Source organism: Protopterus annectens, chromosome 5.part0 (genome assembly GCF_019279795.1).
Source record: "Protopterus annectens isolate FY-2018-M chromosome 5.part0, PAN1.0, whole genome shotgun sequence".
Classification (NCBI taxonomy): domain Eukaryota; kingdom Metazoa; phylum Chordata; order Ceratodontiformes; family Protopteridae; genus Protopterus; species Protopterus annectens.
This window is the reverse complement of record NC_056735.1, coordinates 1,562,512,461-1,562,533,064: the sequence shown is the minus strand read 5'-3', so window position 1 is coordinate 1,562,533,064 and position 20,604 is coordinate 1,562,512,461. Positions and strand designations below refer to the sequence as shown.

Genomic DNA, 20,604 nt, shown 5'->3' with positions numbered 1-20,604 from the left:
GACCATAAGCATATTTTTGAATTTATTTCACTGAGGAATACATTACAAAAAGTACCACTTTAGAATGCCTGGTTCAGGAACAATTTTCTCACAAAATACGAAAACAAGAAAACAGTATTAAGCCCAGTTATGTATTATACAAGGATAAAATCCTGAGCATGACTCGGATAACCTGAGCATGAACTATGGCTTAGAAGCTTAAAGAACCTAGAAGATGAGAATGGGAGTGAAAACCTAACAATGGCTAGCTCATGCTGGGGGGAAAAGAAGAATAGTTTTTGGTTGGCTGACCACCATTATGCATGTGTTGGCTTGAGTGGCAGCAAAATGGCCAGCTTCGCACACTTGGGCTTGATGGTCCCAAACTGGTAATAGTAGCCTTCATCAATGTTAGCCATAGCTACTAATTACTGATTTATTTTAAGAATGGATAGTAACTGTGTTTTGTGTGTGCTAGACTAGTCTACCTAGTGGCAGAGACCTGCTATAAAGAAAAGAAATGAGGCACTAGCACTAGAAAGATTATATTACTGACTCGTGTGTGTGTGTGTGTGTGTGTGTGTGTGTGTGTGTGTGTGTGTGTGTGTGTGTGTGTGTGTGTGTGTGTGTGCGCACACTTAGTGCTGGTAGGACAGCACTGGAAGGCAATGGACTGAGAACAATGTGGGTGAAATCCTGGGAAACCAATGGTTATAACTCTATTCTGAAGTTGTATGCAAAGCTTATTTGGATATAACAGGTGTTTATGATAACCTGAGGTACCAGCACAGATTTGTTATATGGTTTAAGGCCAAATAACCTCAAATACTTTTTTCAGTGGTCAATGGTGTGGACTGTGTGACCACATCCTCTAACCATTATGAATTAACCGCTGCCACTGATACACATTTAAAGTCTGTACCACCTATAACAGTAACAATAAAGTCTGATTTGCAGCAAATAGCAAACATTATTTGCCATAACTGATTTACAAGGAAGCTTTGCTTTGTGAAGTGGGTTACTGTTGGAATTCTCTCCGCTGTTTTCAGTAGCTCGGAAATGCATTTTGCTCTCATTTGAGCTTTGAAGACATGTGCACCTCCTAGTGATGCACCCCACACCATCAAACAGTGGACTAGGTCTGACCAAATTAAGATGTGCAAACTCATCCAATGAGTGAGTACATGTGGCAAAATGGTAAAAAAAAAAAAACAACAAAAAAAACCCATAACATACAAAATGCACTTGCTCAACTTACAGGAAGGTCTATTAGCAGCTACAGGATGGGAGGGCACCCAGATATAAGGGAAAGTGTGGAAGGGCAATAAGCACACAGTATTGAAGGATTCCTCATAAACTCAATGACACAGTGAGTATATATCTATCATATCTCTTGCCAGATGACTTCTGATGTGTAACTGTTGGGAGGAAGCCTCCTAAGGCCTAGAAGGCACAGTATTAAAGCAATGAGGTGCCAAAGGAGGGCATATTCTTGCAATTAAGATGTGAAAAAATGCCCAAGTAGTTGTGGCATAAATGTTCCAAATGAAGACATTCTGGAAGCAGCGATGTTCCTGTTAAGAGTAACTGCACATGGCAAAACAGAATACACTTAACTTACATGGCTAAGGTTTCTTTAGGCACTTCAGGCCCCTTTTCTTCTTAGTGGAAAGGAAGCAAATAAATATTTTGTTGTCCTCAAGAAATGCACCCTTCTCCAAGTAAAATATGAACTGGTAGTACAATCCCAAGGTATGAATGACTTGTTCTCCTTTTCCTGTGGATTCTGCCCCTGGACTAAGCCCACTCTGATACCACTTTCAGAAGGAAATACTGATTGGTCTTAAAGGGCACCTGAACCCTATCCTTGTGAAAGATCAAACAGGGTCCTTACAAATAAGGGCTCAAAGTTCAGAAAGTCTGCAAGCGGGTGGTAGCCTCCAACTGTGTTTTCCAAAAATGGAACTACAGAACTGATGAACAATTTGGTTTAAAAGGGGAGAAAAGACAAGCATGTAAATTGTAAAATTAAAGTTCCAAACCTTCTAAGGACAGGCAAATAATCTGTTTAATGAATTGCTTAAACGGACACCGTTTGACTACAGTTCTTCCCCATCAAGGTCATATTGTAAAGGATGCCCAAAATATGTTGTCTGACCACAGAAAAACTGACCCTGAGTTAAAACACTGCTTGAAATAAGTCAGAACTACCTGCAAACTGACCAAATGAAGAGGTACAAGACACTTCTATTCCCAAATTGAGACTCTCTTCCACTTAGAAGAATGTGTCTGTTTAGTGCAACCCTTCCTGATAGCATCAAGTACTTCCTAAAACAGTGGTCAAAATGTTTGTTAGAAGCAAGGAAGGGATCTAAGTAAAGAACCAGGCCCTGAGGTGGAGGAAGCTGTATCTCCAGCTAAGGGGGACTTCCTTGCCTCCCTCATATGGCTTCCTGCACTGCTGGGGACATTAGGACCTAAAACCACACAGTCCTTGTGCATCCAGGGACAATACAGACAAGTCTTTTTCTTCTATGAATGCCAGTGCAATCCTCTCTCTCTCATGATGTGGAAGGCCATCAGTAATGCACCTGTCTATGGCCTACTATCAGACAAGCATGCCATCCATACACAAAGTACAAACATGCATCACCCAGCCGATATGTGTACCACACCAAGGAATGTTGTTTGACAAGAACATGACTGCCTTTAGTTTCAGCATCATTTCCAGAATTTTCACTGGAAAAGACACACTGCCTCCAGATCTAGCTACCTTTATCTGGGACCTCCTCTCTAGACAGGCCCAATTCCCTAGACTGTGAGGGAAGCATCCCCAAGCTGTTAAAAAAGGAACTGAGGCATGTTCTGCTGCAGTCACGGTAAGTTCATTATGGGACTGGCAATGGCTGTTCATCATTCCCAAGAAGTGGAACAAGAAGAGGGTCTCTACAGTCATGGTGACTTTGTTGCCACTGGCAGCTCAATACCAGCTTCAACAACTGCATCCTCAGATTTGTGAACAAAAGCAGAAAAAGAAAAATCATGTTCACCATTAGGCTCGATAATAACAGCACAGTCCAAACTTGGATCATCTCTTGTGTCCTCACACTTGATGTTAAGACTATGAATGCCTGGTCCCTGTTCACTAACAGGAGAAACTAACATCGAAGAGCTGCTTCAATAATGGAGTCTTCTGAACTGAGTTCACTGAAGTTTTCTCCCAGTTTATGAAGACTCCATATTCTGCAACTAGATGAGTGCCAAGCTAAGGATGCTACCATTACAGTCCTTTGATGGGACCAGCAGGAGGCAATTTTCCAAGTAGAGAAACACAAAATGTTCCTTATTATGAAAAGCCCAAGTACCATGGCTAACAACTTGAGGAACACACAGGGTGTAGAAGGACAGACTAAGTGGCTCTGTACTGAAAGTGATGAAGGGACCTCCTATGTCATCCCCAAACACCAATGTGCCAAATGGTGTCCCCACATTCAGCAACACCATCCTGGCACTTTTCTGAAGAGGGGCAGTGATGTGGCCCTCAGGAAATTCATCATCCAAAATTTGTGATACTGTGGGCCTCAGGAAATTCATCATCCAGAATGTGTGGTACCGAAGTACCAAAGTCTTTCAGGTCCAGAACGGAGCTGAAGCCTCCCATCATCATGGCCAGCACCTTCGTAAACAATCTGTATGCAAGAGAAAAAACAAACTTTGTAATAAAAATACTGCTCATCCACAGCAAACCAAAATAACATCATTCAAGGTCCTCGGACAATAATGTGTCAAAAGGTGTCAATCGTCTTGCCACACCATTCTGGTATCATGCAGCATCATGACAGTCACCATTTCAAACTACATATATTAGATATGTTATTTAAAATCAATGAGTTCCAGAATGGGATGTACTCTGTCCCTTGGAACAAGGAAGCAGCAAGAATATAACACTTTGTTGCTCTCTCTTCCCTCTCTCTCTGAAAGAAGACACGGCCTTATGGCTCCTTTAAGGAGCACAGTTTCAAGACTTCTGCATAGAGAGCTTGATCCCCTGGGGAAGCCTATTCCATGGGCACATTTAGAGAAAAGAGTTATCAGTCATGAGTGCAAAAACACAGTCCATCCCAGGGGAACTCAAGGAATCACTCCATGGAAGAAGAATGGATGTAAGCAAGCAATAGATTATCAGTCATTAGAAAGGTAATATTAACTTTACAGGATGCACATTTAAGTAAAACTCTCATAATTGTGTTCTGTCATTAGCCAATGACAGTCATGACCCCAGACCCTCTGTAGTCAAAAGAAAAGTGGTGTCTCATGAAAATGCCTCATAGATGAATTTCACAGAAGTACAATGTGACCAATATCCAGCCTTTGATTTCTTCATATTAAGTTGTTTCAGCATAGCTCCGACACAGTGATGTACACCATGCCACAATCTCTGTGCTGGGTACCTTCAACAGTCACCATTCTTCAAAAAACTAAGCTAGCTATGAAACTTCTCCCTTCTTCAGCTTCAGATGGATAGGATGAAGTGCTGGCATGAAGGGCAGTGTTGCACAATATGATTCTCACACAAGCAGCAAAGATAGTGCTGATGTGGGTCCTAGCCTGTGATCTATTAACTGCCAAAACACTTGAAGCATTCAGGATCTCAAGCTTAAAGCACTGTAACTTTTTTAAGCTGAACATTAGGATTGTGATCCAAGCAATGAGAGTGGCAGGAAAGAACTAAGTGGTACAAGAACCATCCATACGCTCCAAGGGGTCTTCTTCACATAACTGACTGTCGCACACCAGACTTTCATATTACCAAGACGAAAAGAATGAAAATGCAGAAACCTGAATGACAGCTTTACAAGGGGGTAAGTAAACACTTGGCCAAGATGCCCTGTTCTCCACTGTATTGTGATCCCAGAGTTGGTATATTTAGTTAGGGAATGGGGTGGGGGCACAGCCCCCCCACATCGTGGGTGTGGGGGGTGCACCCCCCACCTAGGTGGGTGAAGCTTACCTCGGAGTTAGGTTCATAAACAGTTGGATAAGTGTTTATTTACCCTCTTTAAAAGCTGCCATTCGTGTTTCTGCATTTTCGTTCTTTTCGTCTCGGTAATATGAAAGTCGGCTATGTGACAGTCGATTATGTTGAGTAGTCCCGCTCAAAGCACAGTTACTGATGCAATAAACTACTTTAGCAAGTCATATGCCCCCAAGCTTAGAAACAATACAAAAATATTGTTAAGGCTGGGACAACAGAACTGGAAATTCCAACACTTCTCCTCTGCAGAATGCTTCGGCAGTCCGATCTTAATCTCCATTGTCTTAAGTTAACAGCTGAAATGTGCCCTCACTTAATTGGTTAGCTTCTGCCACATGTAAAAACATTTGCAAAATCGGTCACAGAAGGAAGTGCAATTACCTTGCATCAGTAAGCCTTAGTTTTGTCAGATGAGAAGAGATCTTTAACTTAAGGAAGTGGGCTGGGGAAGGGAAGGAGTAAGAGAAAAGGAAGGGAAGAGGAATAAGAATAAGAAGTGGAGTCAAAATTCCTTGTCTGATGTAGGAAGAAATGGAGTCCTGAACCATCAAATAAAAATACTACATCTTCTCAAGCAAAGGTGTAGAATATGTTGGAGATATACAACTTCAACCTGAGAAATGACTACAAATGCAAGAAAGTAGAAGGAGCATCCAATCTCTAAATGGTCAAATAAACGTACAAATGCTGGCATAAACTTTCACAGGGAGAATTAGCGAAGGAGAGACCGTCTCAGCTGCATTACGACATTTAAGGGACACTGTGCCTTAGCCATGGATACCTGAAATCTTTTAACTTGTGCCTGGGTGCCTCAAGACAGGTTACTAAACTAGTGATCCTCTAAATGTTTTTCTAAATGAGCTTGTTCCTTTACGCTACTTAAAACTCCACTTCTGAGATACAGTGAATGGCAAAGTAAGAACTCAGGCTTCAGGTGGTAGTGCCTCTTAATGTGTTAAATCAATGAAACTGAGAACAGTCACAAATAAGCAAAGGTTCAAAGCAAACATGCCGAGGGTAGTGATGGTCTTGATCTAATTATCACACAATTCCTTTTCAGGCACAAGCTCTTACATGCAATGAATGCAAGAGGAAGAACTGTGAACAAACCCTTGATAAAGTTAGAGGGTACACTGGTGATGGCCAAGGATGGGCACGCCAGTTAACATAGGAGTTCATTTACTGGGGGCACAGGAAAGGGGAGGGCTGGGCATCCTTCATCGGTGGTTGTTGTTGTCTCTTTCGGCTTTTCCCGGTTAGGGGTCGCCACAGCTGAACTCCGGTCCGCTAATGAGTGGCAGTAGATTTTTTTACGTGCCGAGTTGCCAGCCCTGACGAACAACCTTCAACGAAGGTATGCCCATTCATGCATGTCTCCAGACAAAAGACGCTTTAGCTGAGAATCGAACAGGACAACGTCTTACTGTGAGGCGACAATGCTACCGCAGCACCACCACCACAGTCCTTCATCCTTCATCGGTGATGGACACAATTCAGAAGGCTTTTCCAAGTAAGAGTACAAATGTTCTTAGGCAAGTTTTCCAGGTTTTAGAGAATGCTTTTAAGTTTTAGTAACAAATCATGTAGTCTCATTGAAAGTCTGCAGCATAAATATGCAGTCATTTACTTCATAATAACTGCAGAAAGAAGCACATCTGATTGTATATTTTCCACCAGTTTTTTTGCATTAAAATGTTGTTTACGCACTAAAAATGAGATTTAAGAGATCATCCATATTGGTTTACATCAGACAAAGCCAGCAGCTATTTCCTGCTTGCTTTTTTTATCTGCCATCATCTTTAATTTAGCACACAGTAGTACAATCCTTTATTTATACTTATCAGGAATCTTAAAGAAAAAAGGTAGAAAAGAAATGGACAAGACATAATTTAAAATTTGGAATGCCAACCCATGAAGAACATTAGGCAGCCACAAAAAACTCATGCTTTAAGTGCACACACTATTCAGGTTTAATCTGATTTCTGATGATACTGAAAACCTAACACTGATGCATGCCTTCAGCAGAAAACAATACAGTCATATCAGAAACTTAAGTGATATTTTGGTATCCAACAAGAGCAGTCAACCAGGCATTGCAGCAAAATACACTTTAAATAATAATACACTACACAAGCAATTTTGCTGTCACTTAAAATGCACCCAATGTAGGAATGAATGAATTCAAAAACAACCTGTATCAGTCTTAAAGAATTAACAAAAAAGAATGCAAGAAAACTATAGAAAGGGTTGTTTGGTAAACGGTTATAGAAAACAAAAGAAGCAAAGTTTTTCAACCTTAATGTGTGAGAAGGATTTGAGCAGATGGTGCATTCACACTCCTGTTGTATGTAAATCCTAGTGAACAGATGCAATTTAGACTAAATTGCAGTAACTAACCATACAGACAGCTTTAAAGCAAGCTGTGAAAGCAGCTTTTTTGTGAAGCTAAGGACCTGTAATTCTGCATATACAGCTTGCTGAACTGTATTTCCCATAGATTAGAATGTTCTGTCAGATATACTGGCAGACAAGTGATTTGCACTACATTACAACTGCTTGATAGACAAAGCAGACAATTAGTCTAAAAATCCTCCCATTAAATGGGATCAAGACTATGCCTCCCACCCACCCCCCTCCTTCCCAGTCAGTGTCACGCTTCCTTCACCTATCCCCATACCCTCTTGAATGACTAAATGGATTCCCTCTCCATCACTCATTTTAGCTGCTCATTCCATGGGTTCACAGCCCTCTTTGTCCATGAAGCACTTGGTCCCAACAATTTGCAATCTGTGCCCATTTTACAATTTCCCAGAATGACCTTGTGCACCTATATCATGCCCCATGTCTCCGATGGTCTCGAATAAAATGAGCTTTAGCTCCTCTGTTCTTTATAGGTTCACAGGTGTTTACTACAGTAACGACCACAAGGACATTTTTAAGCATAGCCATGCATCCCAAATCTCTGACAATTTCTGGTACCTTTTATAAGTGTAAGCAGGGGCCTGGGAGATGAACCATTTACAAGTTGCCTGTGCCCATCAAATACATGATAGGTGTCAACCCAGGGATGAATTTTCCATTTCCCTTCAAATTGTCCAAGTTACACTTGAATAGGGTAAGGGAGGAACTCTGCTTCACATGGATGGGGAGCCTGTTACAGAGATGGGGTAGTCTCTGGGATACATATCTGTCTCTCCAGCAGGTCCTATTTATATAACAGGCAAGGTTAAAGTCTTTAGAATTGGGTAATAGGTTCATAGGTAAGTACTAGGCTACCTGCCCAAGGGCATTTATAAGCCTAGCCAGAATGTGTTGGCTTTCGCCACCTCCTTAGATTAATTCCCTGTGCCTCTGTCCAGCAGAGATATTAGTTCCCTGCACCTCTGTCCAGCACAGCCATTGCAGTGATCCCTGGGGTAAAATTTCTGTCTCCCATCCACCCGTCAAGGTTTCTCTTGAAGAGTTTTAGTGAGGGGCTCTGCCTAATGTATACTGGAATCCTGTTCCAAAACATGGGGAGTCTCTGGGACAGGAATCTATCCCTCCAGCACGTCCTATTAATCATTTTGGTGAGGTTCATATCTCCAGAGCGTGTGGCTCTCCGGGATTTGTTTTATTTTTAGGTGGAGCATGTCCATCAATTCAGGGTTGGACATGGCCTTGTATGTCTAAGCAGTATGCAACCGAGTACAGCTGGAATTTCTTGAGTCGGGCTGCATACGGCATCTGTTTGAGGCCAGTAATCCTCTTGGTGAGGTACTTTTGTGGTCTTTCCAGTTGTTGCAGGTGTCTTGTAAGGTATATCCCAAATGGGGCATTGTATTCTACCATGGGTCTAATGAGTGATGAGTAGAGAGGCACAATCACCTCTTTTGTTCTAGATGTGAACCCTTTTGTGATTAGGTGGGCCACATAGAAGGATTTTCTAACCACCTTGGCAATATGATTATCAAAGGAGAGATTACTATCTACTTGGGTCCCCACATCCCTTATTACATTTTCTGTATTTAGGGAACTACCACCTATGTGGTAGTTCATGGGTACTTTGTTTTTTCCAAAGGGGATGACTATGCACTTTTTGGCATTTAGCTTGAGGCCATGATTTTGACACCAGGTATCCATCTCAGTGAGACCATTCTGGAGGGTATCTGTATCAGCCAGAGAATCAATTATGGCCCCTAGTTTGCAGTCGTCTGCAAACTTGGTCAGCCATAGTCCCCCTATGCTTGCCTGTACTTATGAGAAGTATATACTGAACAGGAGGGGTCCTAGGACTGAGCCCTGGGGGATGCCACTTGTAACTGGTTTAGAGTCGGACCTACAGCCTGCAACTCTCATCGTGTGGGTTCTATCTGTGAGCCAGTTGGCAACCCATCTTGTGACGTAGTTATGTTCAAGCTGGTGAGCTTGTCTATAATACCAGAATGGGGAATGGTGTTGAAAGTCTTTGCGAGCTCTAGGTAGGCTGTGTTGACCTCCTTTCCCTCGTCTAATGCCTTGGTAACTGTCTCAAAGAAGTCCACCAGGTTTAGGAGGCATGATCTGTCCTTAACAAAGCCAAACTGGGTAGAGTCCAAGGTTTGGAGGTTCTCATTGTCTCTGTTAATGAGTTCCATGATGATGCGCTCCATAGCCTTACAGACCAGACTAGTCAGGCTTATAGGGCGATAGTTCCCAGGGTCCGTTGTGGCTCCACCTTTGTGGTGCGGGATAACTGTTGCTGTGCGCCACTCTGTGGGTACGTAGCCTGTAGAGAGGCTGAGTTTGAACAGTGTGTTAAGGTGGGGGGGGGTTAATTCATTTTGGAGCTCTTGTAAGACACAGCCTGGGACACCGTCCGGTCCCAATGAAGCTGTGTTTTTGGCTTTGGCTAGGGCTGCTTTAACTTGTGTGACAGCAATTGATGGGGCCCTACATTCTTCTGGTATTGTTATGGGCCCTTTAGGGGGTGAGAGGGGGGTGAAATTTGCACTAAACCTTTCTGCCAGAATGTTGGCAATATCAGTCGGTTCAGTGTATTTTATGCCATTCTGCACTAACTCATAGGTTCATAGGTAGGTACTAGACTATTGGCCCTAGGGCCCATACAAGCCTAGCCAAAAAATGTACCCTGGCTTTCCCCACCCAAGAAAATTATTTTCCTGTGCCCCTGTCGAGCAGAGCCACAGAAGTGATCACCGGGGTGAATTTCCCATTTCCCATCCAATCATCAAGATTTTTCTTGAAGAGTGCTAATGAGGAGCTCTGTTTGACATAGATAGGTAGTTTGTTCCAGAGTATGGGAAGTCTCTGGGACAGGAATCTAGCCCGCCAGCATGTTCTGTTTATTGTGGTGACAAGGTTAAGGTCCCTAAAGCGTGTAGCTTGGAGGGATTGGGATTTCTTTAAGTGGAGCATGTCCAACAGCTCTGGGTTTGACATAGCTTTGTATGTTAGGCAGAGTTCGCCCCTGAGTAGGCGATATGCGATGGAGTAAAGCTGTAGTTTTTTGAGATGATCTGCATAGGGCATCTGTTTGAGGCCAGTAATCCTCTTTGTGAGGTACTTCTGTGGTCTTTCCAGTTGTTGTAGATGTCTTGTGAGGTACAGAGCAGATCTGAGAGTTTTCACTTCAGTTCTTGACATAGCTAAAGAATGCTTTGTGGTTATCTTTGGAGTCTTTGGCAATTTTTCTTTTGAAGGTAGCCTTGGATGATTTAATGAGGGATCATAGTTTCTTGCTGATACTGATCGGGGATGTCTTTCCTTCTTGGGATTTTACTCTTTTCTGTACTAGTTTCCTCCTCCTATTGTATAGCTTGTTTATGGCAGGGGTCCACCAGACTGGTTTCCTTTTCTTGGAGGAGTGAGTCTTGGTTTTACTTGGGATAGCACAATCCATGCATTCCTGCAGATGCTCATAGATTGCCTTTGTAAAGGTTTCAGCAGCTTGGACAGCATTGTCCTTTAGCATGGGGGCAGTGAACCTTTCCACCTTAGTCTTAAGTAATGTGAAGTTTGCTTTTGAAAAGTTTTTAATGGTGGTTTCCTTGACTGGGGGTGGGGGCAGAATGTGGATATCCAGAGTGATTAGTCTATGGTCTGATCTAACCAGCGAGGGGATGACCTCCTGTGTGGGACACCGGTCACCCATGTTGGTGATGACTAGGTCCAATATGTTGTTCCCTCTGGTGGGGGCGTTGACCAGTTGATCCAAGGTGTTCAAGTTTATAAATTCTAGGAAGCGTTGGGCAAGGGAGTTAGTACTTGAGTAGTTCACTCAGTTTATGTTTGGGTAATTGAAATCACCCAGTATTAGAGTGTTTGGTAGGACCTTCATATTTCCCAGTGTCTCCAGAAATGTGAAATGGGGGCCCTGGGTCATGGTGGGTGATCTGTAGCAAGCTACGATTTGGATTGCAATTTTGCCCGTTGTTAGTTGCACATGAATGATCTCTGATGCATTGTGCGGCGCCACTAACCTGGAGGTGTGGGTATCCTTGATGAATATGGATACACCCCCGCCTTTTGTGTTTTGGTCCTGGTTCTGTGGCCGAAAGATATGGTATGGGTTACAGTCTGGTAGTGCTGGGGTGCTCTTAGGAGCCTTAAACCAGGTTTCTGTTACTGCACAGATGTCGATGTTCTCCATACTGAGGAGTGCTTCGAGTGCATGCATTTTGAAGTTTAGACATCTGGCATTGAGTAGCATTACCCTCAGTTTTTGGTTACTTGTGCTATTTACGGTGGTGGGTTTGTCTTTTGAGCCTTGCCTAAAAAAGGCACTATGGGGGCGGCAAGAGCCTTGGCCAGTATTCGAAAGCCTAAGGGTGACAGGTGTAAGCCATCTCTTGCAAAGCAACGTGGCTCGTCGAGCATGTCATCCTAGGCAAACAGATACTGGATCCCCTTTGAATAACACCAGAAACTTAGCCAATTGTTGAAATTGATCATTATTTCTTTATACTGTGGCATCATTCTTGGTGAGGGCAGGATACTACTCAGGTTCACGGTCATACCGGCCTGGGCTACATGATCAGAGAGCTCTTTCATGTCTCTTTTCATGTAGTCCAGGGAGGTACTTCTCAGGTCATTCACACCAACATGGACAATGACAGAGTCGTATTTGTACTTGTTCTGGAGTGACCTGAGTGCTTGTGTTATGTGGCGGATCCTGGCACCCGACATGGTGCTCTTTGATTTGTGGATATGCAGGAGGTCCATCAGAGTGCAGTTTGACAATGCCTTGTATGCCAGGCATAGATCGTCCCTCAGCAACCAGTAGGAGACAGAACTTTGGACATACACCTTCCTCTTCATCCCAAGCATCCTTCTGGAGCCCTTTCTCTGGAATTCTTTTAGAGCAGCATGGTGTGTCTCCCCTTTTACAGCTTCCAGATCTGCACTAAGTATTGAAGGCATGGTCTGTCCAGTCCCCAGAGAGCAGCAACACCTGTTCAATTAATTCTGTTAAAGAATAAGGCTAGTTTTATGCTGCAACCTAAGTCCTGAGATTATAAATAAAGGAAACTGAAAGTTCTGAATCATTTGCTGTCTGGATCCTCTTTGATTTTACAGTCTATCCACCTGAAGAAACACACCAGCTTCTGTTTGGTGCTGCTAATGCCATCTCCCATTGCTACTGCTGGTCCAGTGCAGCAGTAACCCTACACCCCAAGATCCTATTTATACTCTACTGTCAACAGGTCCACACCTGCCAGATGATACTTCACACCAGGGTTACTGTGTCTACGTGTTTTACTTTGCATTTGTTTGTACTGAGCCTTGAACATCTTTCTGTCTTCTCAATAAGCTTTTCTAAATCTCTTTTAAATATATTCCTCCAATGCATTCTCCACTGCTGTACCTATCTTTGTAACTTCAGTGCAGAAACTGATCCTGTTCCCTATTCCCCACAGAAAGGTATGAAACAAATACAACAACAAAGAGTAACCTACTGATGACTGACCTTATGGTACTCCAGTATTCACTTTCCTTATTCCCGATACACTGATACTGACTCTCATGGTACCCCACTACTCACTTGCCTTATTCCTGACTCACTCTCTCTCATGGTAATCCCTCTATGCACTTCCTTTATTCCTCACACACACACACACACACACTGACCCTCATGGTACCCCACTATTCACTTTCCATATTCCCGATATAAAGTCTCTCTCACCAATGACTTTCATGGTACCTTACTTTTCCTTATTCCTGACACATTCTCTCTTGCCACGTACTCTCATGTTTCTGCACTATTCACTTTCCTTATTCCTGATACAATGTCTAACAGTCCTCCACTATTCATTTTTCTTACCATTGACACATTCTCAATCTCACAGTACTCCACTATTCACTTTCCTTATTCCCAACACAATTTCTCTCTCACCACCGACTCTCGCCTTTCTCCACTGTTCATTTTCCTTAATCCTGACGCATTCTGGCTCTCATAGTACTCCACTATTCACTTTCCTTATTCATGACACATTCTCTCCTGGCACTGACTCTCATATGTTTCTTCACTTTCCTTACTCCTGGTGCAATATGTGAGGCTGTATTCTCTCTCTCTCACAGTCCTCCACTATTCATTTTTCTTACTACTGACACATTCTCACTCTCAAGGTACTCCACTATTCACTTTCCTCATTCCTCACATAATGTCTCTCTCACATCAATCTTTTGTATATTAACCTTCAAATCATGCAACAATCCAGTTCCTCAGTCTTTATCCTACCTCTGCCTCTCTAGATTTCCTAACAGTTGCCTGTGTGGGAACAGTCAGGTGCCAAACGAAGTCCAGATAAAGTATCCTTATCAGTATTCCCCTGTCACGGTCACCTGTAATCCAGCCATAACACTGGATCAGGTTTGACTGTTAACTTACTCTAGTCATGAAACCATGCTGTTTGAATTCCTGAAGACTACTGTTTGCTAAGTAAGTAACAAACTTTCCCTCAGAACTATCTCCATGGCTTTCACTATCAGGCAAACAAGACTGCAGTCCTCTTTCTCTCTCTCTTATATATATATATATATATATATATATATATATATGCGTTTCCTTCTTTCTGCTTGTAAAGGGACATCACAGCTGCTGTTCTCCAGTTCTTAAGTCATTTCGCTGCATTGGCCTGTGATCTGTTGAAGATCTAAACCCTGTGGGATTCCTGTCCTAAACGCATATTTAGATGCACCCCTTTCAAGGTCACTCTCCTTCTAACACATACCCCCCCTAAATAAACTATATTTCACCATGTTGGATATGGATCAATAAAACTCTAGTCTTTCTAAACTCTCTTACTTCCTTTGCCCACAGCAGTGAGAAATATAGTGTATGTTAGTGTTTTTCAATTGCTGGTCTGGCAGAAATTTCCTAAAGGTCAATGAAAGAGTTACCACCATTTATACACCTGGACATAAGTAACTAGCTACATTCACCTCTAGTCGTTACAAAGTGCTCTCAGAGTTTTGCAAGGCGGGGATGTGCTGATTTGTCTCTGCCCAGCTCCCATCACTGTTTTCACTCATCAGCTGACAGCAGTTGACTAGAGTTTCACAGCTTACAGGTTCATAATGAACTGGAGATGCAGAAAGAGAATTAAACACATTGAGTAAATTAAATTAGCATATTTGCTTTAAGTAGCAAAATAACACAGGCATTGCATTTCATAAGGTACAGTTTGCAAAAAGTGGTGATCAGGACAGTAGGGATGAGTCATGGCATCAGTGAAAGTAGCAGCGCTGGCAGGTCAGGTCACTAAATCGCAGGTAAGAGGAATGATGTGCTGCATATAAAAACAGGTTACACAGACAGCTCTTACCACCTCTGTTGTGGGAAATCAAGAGTTTCCACCTGCTGTGTTTTCATTTAATAGACACGGTATTGACTTAAAAGTATACAGTCTGGTAGCTTTAGAGTCACTAAATCACATGTTGGCAAAGAAGAATATTCCCTGCAATGCAATAATTATGTTTATATTTACTTGCATTGTAGTTAGGGACATTTTAAGTGACCCCTTGCAGTTTTAAGTTTGTTCACTTAGTTTGAGATGTGGCCTCCTGTTTTGACACTTACTGCTGTAAGCAGAATCTGACATGCGGACTCTTTAAAAAGGTTAGTAGGTTACGAATATCAAACCTTTCACATCCTTGCAACTATTTTAGTAGCTAGGCACAATGAGGTCATGTTTTCGTGTTCGTGTGTCTTTGTACTTTTTCTTAGGACTGAACGAGACTTCAGTGAAGAATACATCCCCACTGATCTGAGTGTTGTAGATACATTCAGCATTATGTTTTATTTTACATTGTGAAGTTTGAAATGTAAAGTTGGTACCTGAAATCCTCATTTTTTTAATTAAGGCACAGACATTGGTCCTCCCTGTGCACCTGCTAAATCCCCATTGCAACTGAATTTTGCTGTGCTGTGAGTGTTTGCAGACGAGTTACTAGATAACTTTGATTACAAAGGTTTGGTCTCTCAATACAGCAGTTAAAGTGTAAGAGTAAAAAAGATGTTATGTACTCACTATAACGTTTCATCCGAGTAGTTATGCTTCATTTTTCTGCAACCTGTGGATATTCGGATCCATATCGGATCCGAGCCGGCAACTTTACAAGCATCTGCTCCGAGGTCCAAGCTCCTCCCCGTTACCCATAACCCATCACATCTCCTACCTTCTCTCAGATCGAGTTTGCCACTACTCAAACAATCAGCAACTCAATTTTATCACAAACCTTGAACAAGTTTGGGGGAAGGAGGGCGGGACAGTTGCAGAAAAATGAAGTATAACTACTCAGATGGAACGTTATGGTTGAGTACATAACTTCTTTATCTGAAGTAGTTAACTTCATTTTATCTGCAACCTGTAGGACAGAGTCCCCAGCTACTAAAAACTCCTGGGAGGCCCTCATGGAAGGATATTCCTAAGCACTGCAGAGCTGAAGGATGCTCTCCCTCTGGAGATCAATTCCAACTTATAATGAGAAATGAAGGTATGTGACCTTGCTCAAGTTGCTGCCGCACAAATATCATCCAGTGAAATCCTAGACCAGAAAGCAGCAAAAGACGCCATAGATCTGGTAGAATGAGCTTTAACAGGACCATGCGGGGACAGACCTTTGTCCTTATAAATTTGCAAAATACATTGTGTAATCCATCTAGCTAAGGAAACCTTGGAGATGGCTTTGCCCAGAAAGGGTTTAGAGAAGGACACGAATAACTGGTCAGACTTATGAAAGGGCTTTGTTCTGTGTAAATAAAAATGAAGCTGTCTATGAACATCTAGCAAATGCAGATTATATTCACCCTTGTTCTGAAAATTTGGAAAGAAAACAGGCAGGTTAATAGTCTGGTTAATGTTTGATTCATAGGTTCATACTAGGCTATCTGCCCTAGGGCATTTATAAGCCTAGCCAGAGTGTGTTTGGCTTTCGCCACCCATTTTAAATTAATTTTGCTATGCCCTTTTTCGAGGTTAGTATACTGTGCCTCTGTCTAACAGTGACACAGAAGTGATACCCGGGGTAAACCTATGATCTCCCATCCACTCATCAAGATTCCTCTTGAAGAGAGTCAATGAGGGACTCTGCCTAACCTGGACTGGGATTTTATTCCAGAGTGAAGGGAGCCTCTGGGTTATGAATCTGTCCCTCCAGCATGTCCTATTTATTTCAGTGCTGAGGCTCAAGTCTCTGGAGAGCGTAGCTCGATGGGATTTGGATTTTCTGAGGTGCAGCATGTCCATTAATTCCGGGTTGGACATGGCTTTATACGCCAGACACAAATTGCCTCTGAGCAGGTGGTATGCCACTGAGTAGAGCTGGAGTTTCTTTAACCGGGCAGCATATGGCATCTGTTTGAGCCCTTTGATCCTCTTGGTGAGGTACTTTTGGGGTCTTTCCAGTTGCTGCAGGTGTCTGGTAAGGTACATCCCAAAAAGGGCATTGTACTCAATTATGGGCCTGATGAGAGATGAGTAAAGAGGCACAATGATCTCCCCCTGATTTAGATGTGAATCCCTTCATGATTAGGTGGGCTATATAAAATGTTCTTCTAACCACTTTGGCCACGTGGTTGTCAAATGAGAGATTGCTATCAACTTGGGTCCCCAGGTCCCTAATTACTTCTTCTGTACTTAATGGATTACCACCTATGTGGTAATTTGTGGGCACTTTGTTTTTGCCAAAGGGGATGACTATACACTTTTCGGCATTTAGCTTGAGGCCATGGCTCTGGCACCAGTTGTCTGTTTCTATGAGGCCCTTTTGGAGGATGCTTGTGTCGGCTGGAGAGTCGATTATGGCGCCCAGTTTGCAGTTATCTGCGAACTTGGTCAGCCACAGTCCTTCTGTGTTGGCCTGTACCTCCAAGAAATATATACCGAACAAGAGAGGTCCCAGGACTGAGCCTTGTGGGATGCCACTTGTAACTGGTTTAGAGTCTGACATGGCTCCAGCAATTCTACCCATGTGGGTTCTGTCCTTGAGCCAGTTTGCAACCCATCTAGTGACATAGGGGTTTACATTTAAGCTGGTGAGCTTATCTATAATGCCCGAGTGGGGTATTGTACTGAAGGCTTTTGCGAGGTCCAGGTAGGCTGTGTGGACCACCTTCCCCTCGTCAATGGCCTTGGTGACTGTTTCAAAGAAATCGACCAGGTTTAAGAGGCAGGATCTGCCCTTAACAAAGCCGAACTGGGTAGGATCCAGTGTCTGTAGGTCCTCAATATCTTTATTTATGAGGTCCATGATGATCCTTTCCATAGCTTTGCAGACCAAGCTAGTCAGGCTTATGGGGCGATAGTTTCCAGGATCCGTTGAGGCACCACCTTTGTGGAGAGGGACCACTGTTGCTGCACGCCACTCTTTAGGTACATATCCTGTAGTAAGGCTGAGATTGAACAGTAGTTTTATGTTTTGGTTTAGCTCTTCTTGGAGTTCATGTAGGACGCAGCCCGGGACACCGTCTGGTCTCATTGATGCTGTGTTTTTTGCTTTGGAGAGGGCGGCTCTTACCTGAGCATCTGAGATGTCAGGGGGGCAGCACTCTGCCGGGATAGATATTTGCCCTTTTGGTGGGGGGGGGGTTAGGGTTAGGTGTCCTGTGCAATGTTTCTCTCGAAGCTGGCCTTAGACGATTTTATGAGTGCCCGTAGTTTTTTGCTAATACTGATCAGAGATGCCTTCCCTTTTTGGGATTTTGCTCTATCATGTAGTAGCTTCCTCCTTCTATTGTATAGTTAGTTTATGGCTGGGGTCCACCAGACAGGATGTCTGCCTTTGGAGGATTGGGTCTTGGTTTTATTTGGGATTGCAAGATCCATGCATTCCTGAAGGTGTTCATAGAATGCTGTTATAAAGGATTCTGCAGTCTGGGCGGTATTTTTCACAAGGCCGGGGCTTTGAAGGATTCCACCTTGGTTTTGAGGAGTGTGAAATTTGCTTTAGAGAAGTTTTTCACTGTGGTTTTCTGGGCAGGGAGTGGGGTCGGGATGTGAATATCCAGTGAGATTAGTTTATGGTCTGATCTTACCAGTGAGGGACAGACTTCTGGTCTGGAGCATAGAGTCCCCATGTTGGTGATGATCAGGTCCAGTATGTTTTCCCCTTTTGTGGGAGTGGTAACAAGTTGTTCCATAGCATCTGAGTTTATAAATTCTAGGAACCTTTGGGCTAGGGTGTTGGAGCTAGAGTAATGCTCCCAGTCTATGTTTGGGTAGTTGAAGTCACCCAATATAATAGTGTTTGGAGAGACCTTCATATTTTACAGTGTTGTCAGGAAGGTTCAGGGGGGTTCCTGGGTTTGGGAGGGTGGTCTGCAGCAGGCTATAAACTGGAAGGCAGTTTTACCCACTGTAAGTTGCACATGGATAGTCTCTGATGCTTCGTGCTGTGCCATCAACCTAGAGGTGTGGGTATCTTTGACAAATATTGATACTCCCCCTCCTTTTGTGGTTTGGTCCAAGTTTTGGGGCCGAAAAGCATGGTATGAGGTATAACCTGGCAGTGCTGGGGTGCTCTCGGGAGCCTTGAACCAGGTTTCTGTTACTGCACAGATATCAATGTCCTCCATGCTAAGGAGAGTTTCGAGTTCAGGATAAGAACTTCAAATCTACTGATGCTGCAGGTTCAAAGGGAGGAGCAACTAACACCTGCAGAAAATACAGTTGTGTACCTACCATAAATGTAGATGTTCGAGTGTATTCACTGTTGCAGTCATTACTCTTGGGTTATCCTGCTGGCAGGCCACCCGTAGTCGGCCCGATTCCAAAGTCTCGGTTCGGCATCGGTTGCTGTTGCCTCTTCCCTGACGTCAGTGCGCCAGGGGTATAAAAGAAGCAGCCAACACCATTTTCTTCAGTTTTTCTTGCCCCAGATGTCAGGTGCCCCTAAATTGGAAGGCTGAAAGAATATGCCAATAAAAATACATGCACAAAAATAACATGTCCTTCATCTACAAGCAAATACACCAAAAAGGTAGTATAGGATAGAGAAGTGTAGATAAGTCCCACAAAGGAAAGGGGGGATGGTGGGTGGGTAACCTGGACTGCAACAGTGAATACACTCGAACATCTACATTTATGGTAGGTACACAACTGTACTATGTTCATTGTGTTTCACTGTTGCAGTCATTACTCTTGGGTTGAATCCCAAAGCTGAGGTAGGGTGGCTGGTCTAAATAGGATTTGGAGAGGCTATGAGGCCCTGCAGAACTGCAGTGGCAAAGCCTGCCCTGGACTTAGAATAGAGAGGTAAATGGTAGTGCTTTGTGAAAGTGTGCACTGAACTCCAAGTTGCAGCCTCTAAGATATCTTTGGTTGGTACTCCTCTGAGGAAGGCTGCTGAAGTGGCTGCTGCTCTGGTGGAATGAGGCCTAATGTCCTTAGGCACTGATTTGCCATGTTGTAAATAGCAGAAATGGATGCAATGGCCTATCCATTTAGAAATAGTCTGTTTTGAGACAGCCTTTCCCTGTGAACCTGCAGCATATGACACCAAAAGTTGCTCAGTTTTTCTGAGAACTTTAGTTCTGTCCAAGTAGAATCTTAGCTGCCTGTGCATGTCCAAAGAATGCAGAATTTTCTCACCCTTGTTCTGTGGATTAGGATAAAATGTTGGCAAGTGAATGGTTTGGTTTAGGGCCACACTGGACACCACCTTAGGTATAAATGTAGGGTTTGTCCTCAGGGAAACCCTGTCTGGATGGAAAATGATGAAAGGTTCCACAGCCATGAGTGCTTGTAGCTCTGAGACTCGTCTTGCAGAGGTTATTGCTAGGAGCAGAGCTGTTTTCCAGGATAAGAATTTTATATCTGCTGTTGATGCTGGCTCGAAGGGAGGCAGTGTGCGTTTTTCCAAAACATAATTCATAACTGAGGTCCCAGGCCGGAATTAGTGCTCTCCTTGGAGGCCTAATGTTTTTGGCTCCTCTGAGGTACTGCTTTAGTAAAGGATGAGAAAATATTGGTGATTCCATATTGTAATGGGCTGAAATGGAAGAGGCATGAATCTTAATAGATGACAAGGAAAGGCCTTTGTTTAGCATCTCAGTTAGGTATTGTAAAATCTGAGGGATATTTGGCACACTCGTGTCTATGCCTTGTTCC

At 43.2% G+C, this 20,604-nt stretch overlaps 1 protein-coding gene across 4 annotated transcripts in view; it reads right to left on the bottom strand.

The window, feature by feature from the left end:
- Nucleotides 1–20,604, bottom strand: part of LOC122801775 (amyloid beta precursor protein) — a 3,200,820-nt gene that overhangs the window by 34,527 nt on the left and 3,145,689 nt on the right. The window lies entirely within an intron of this gene.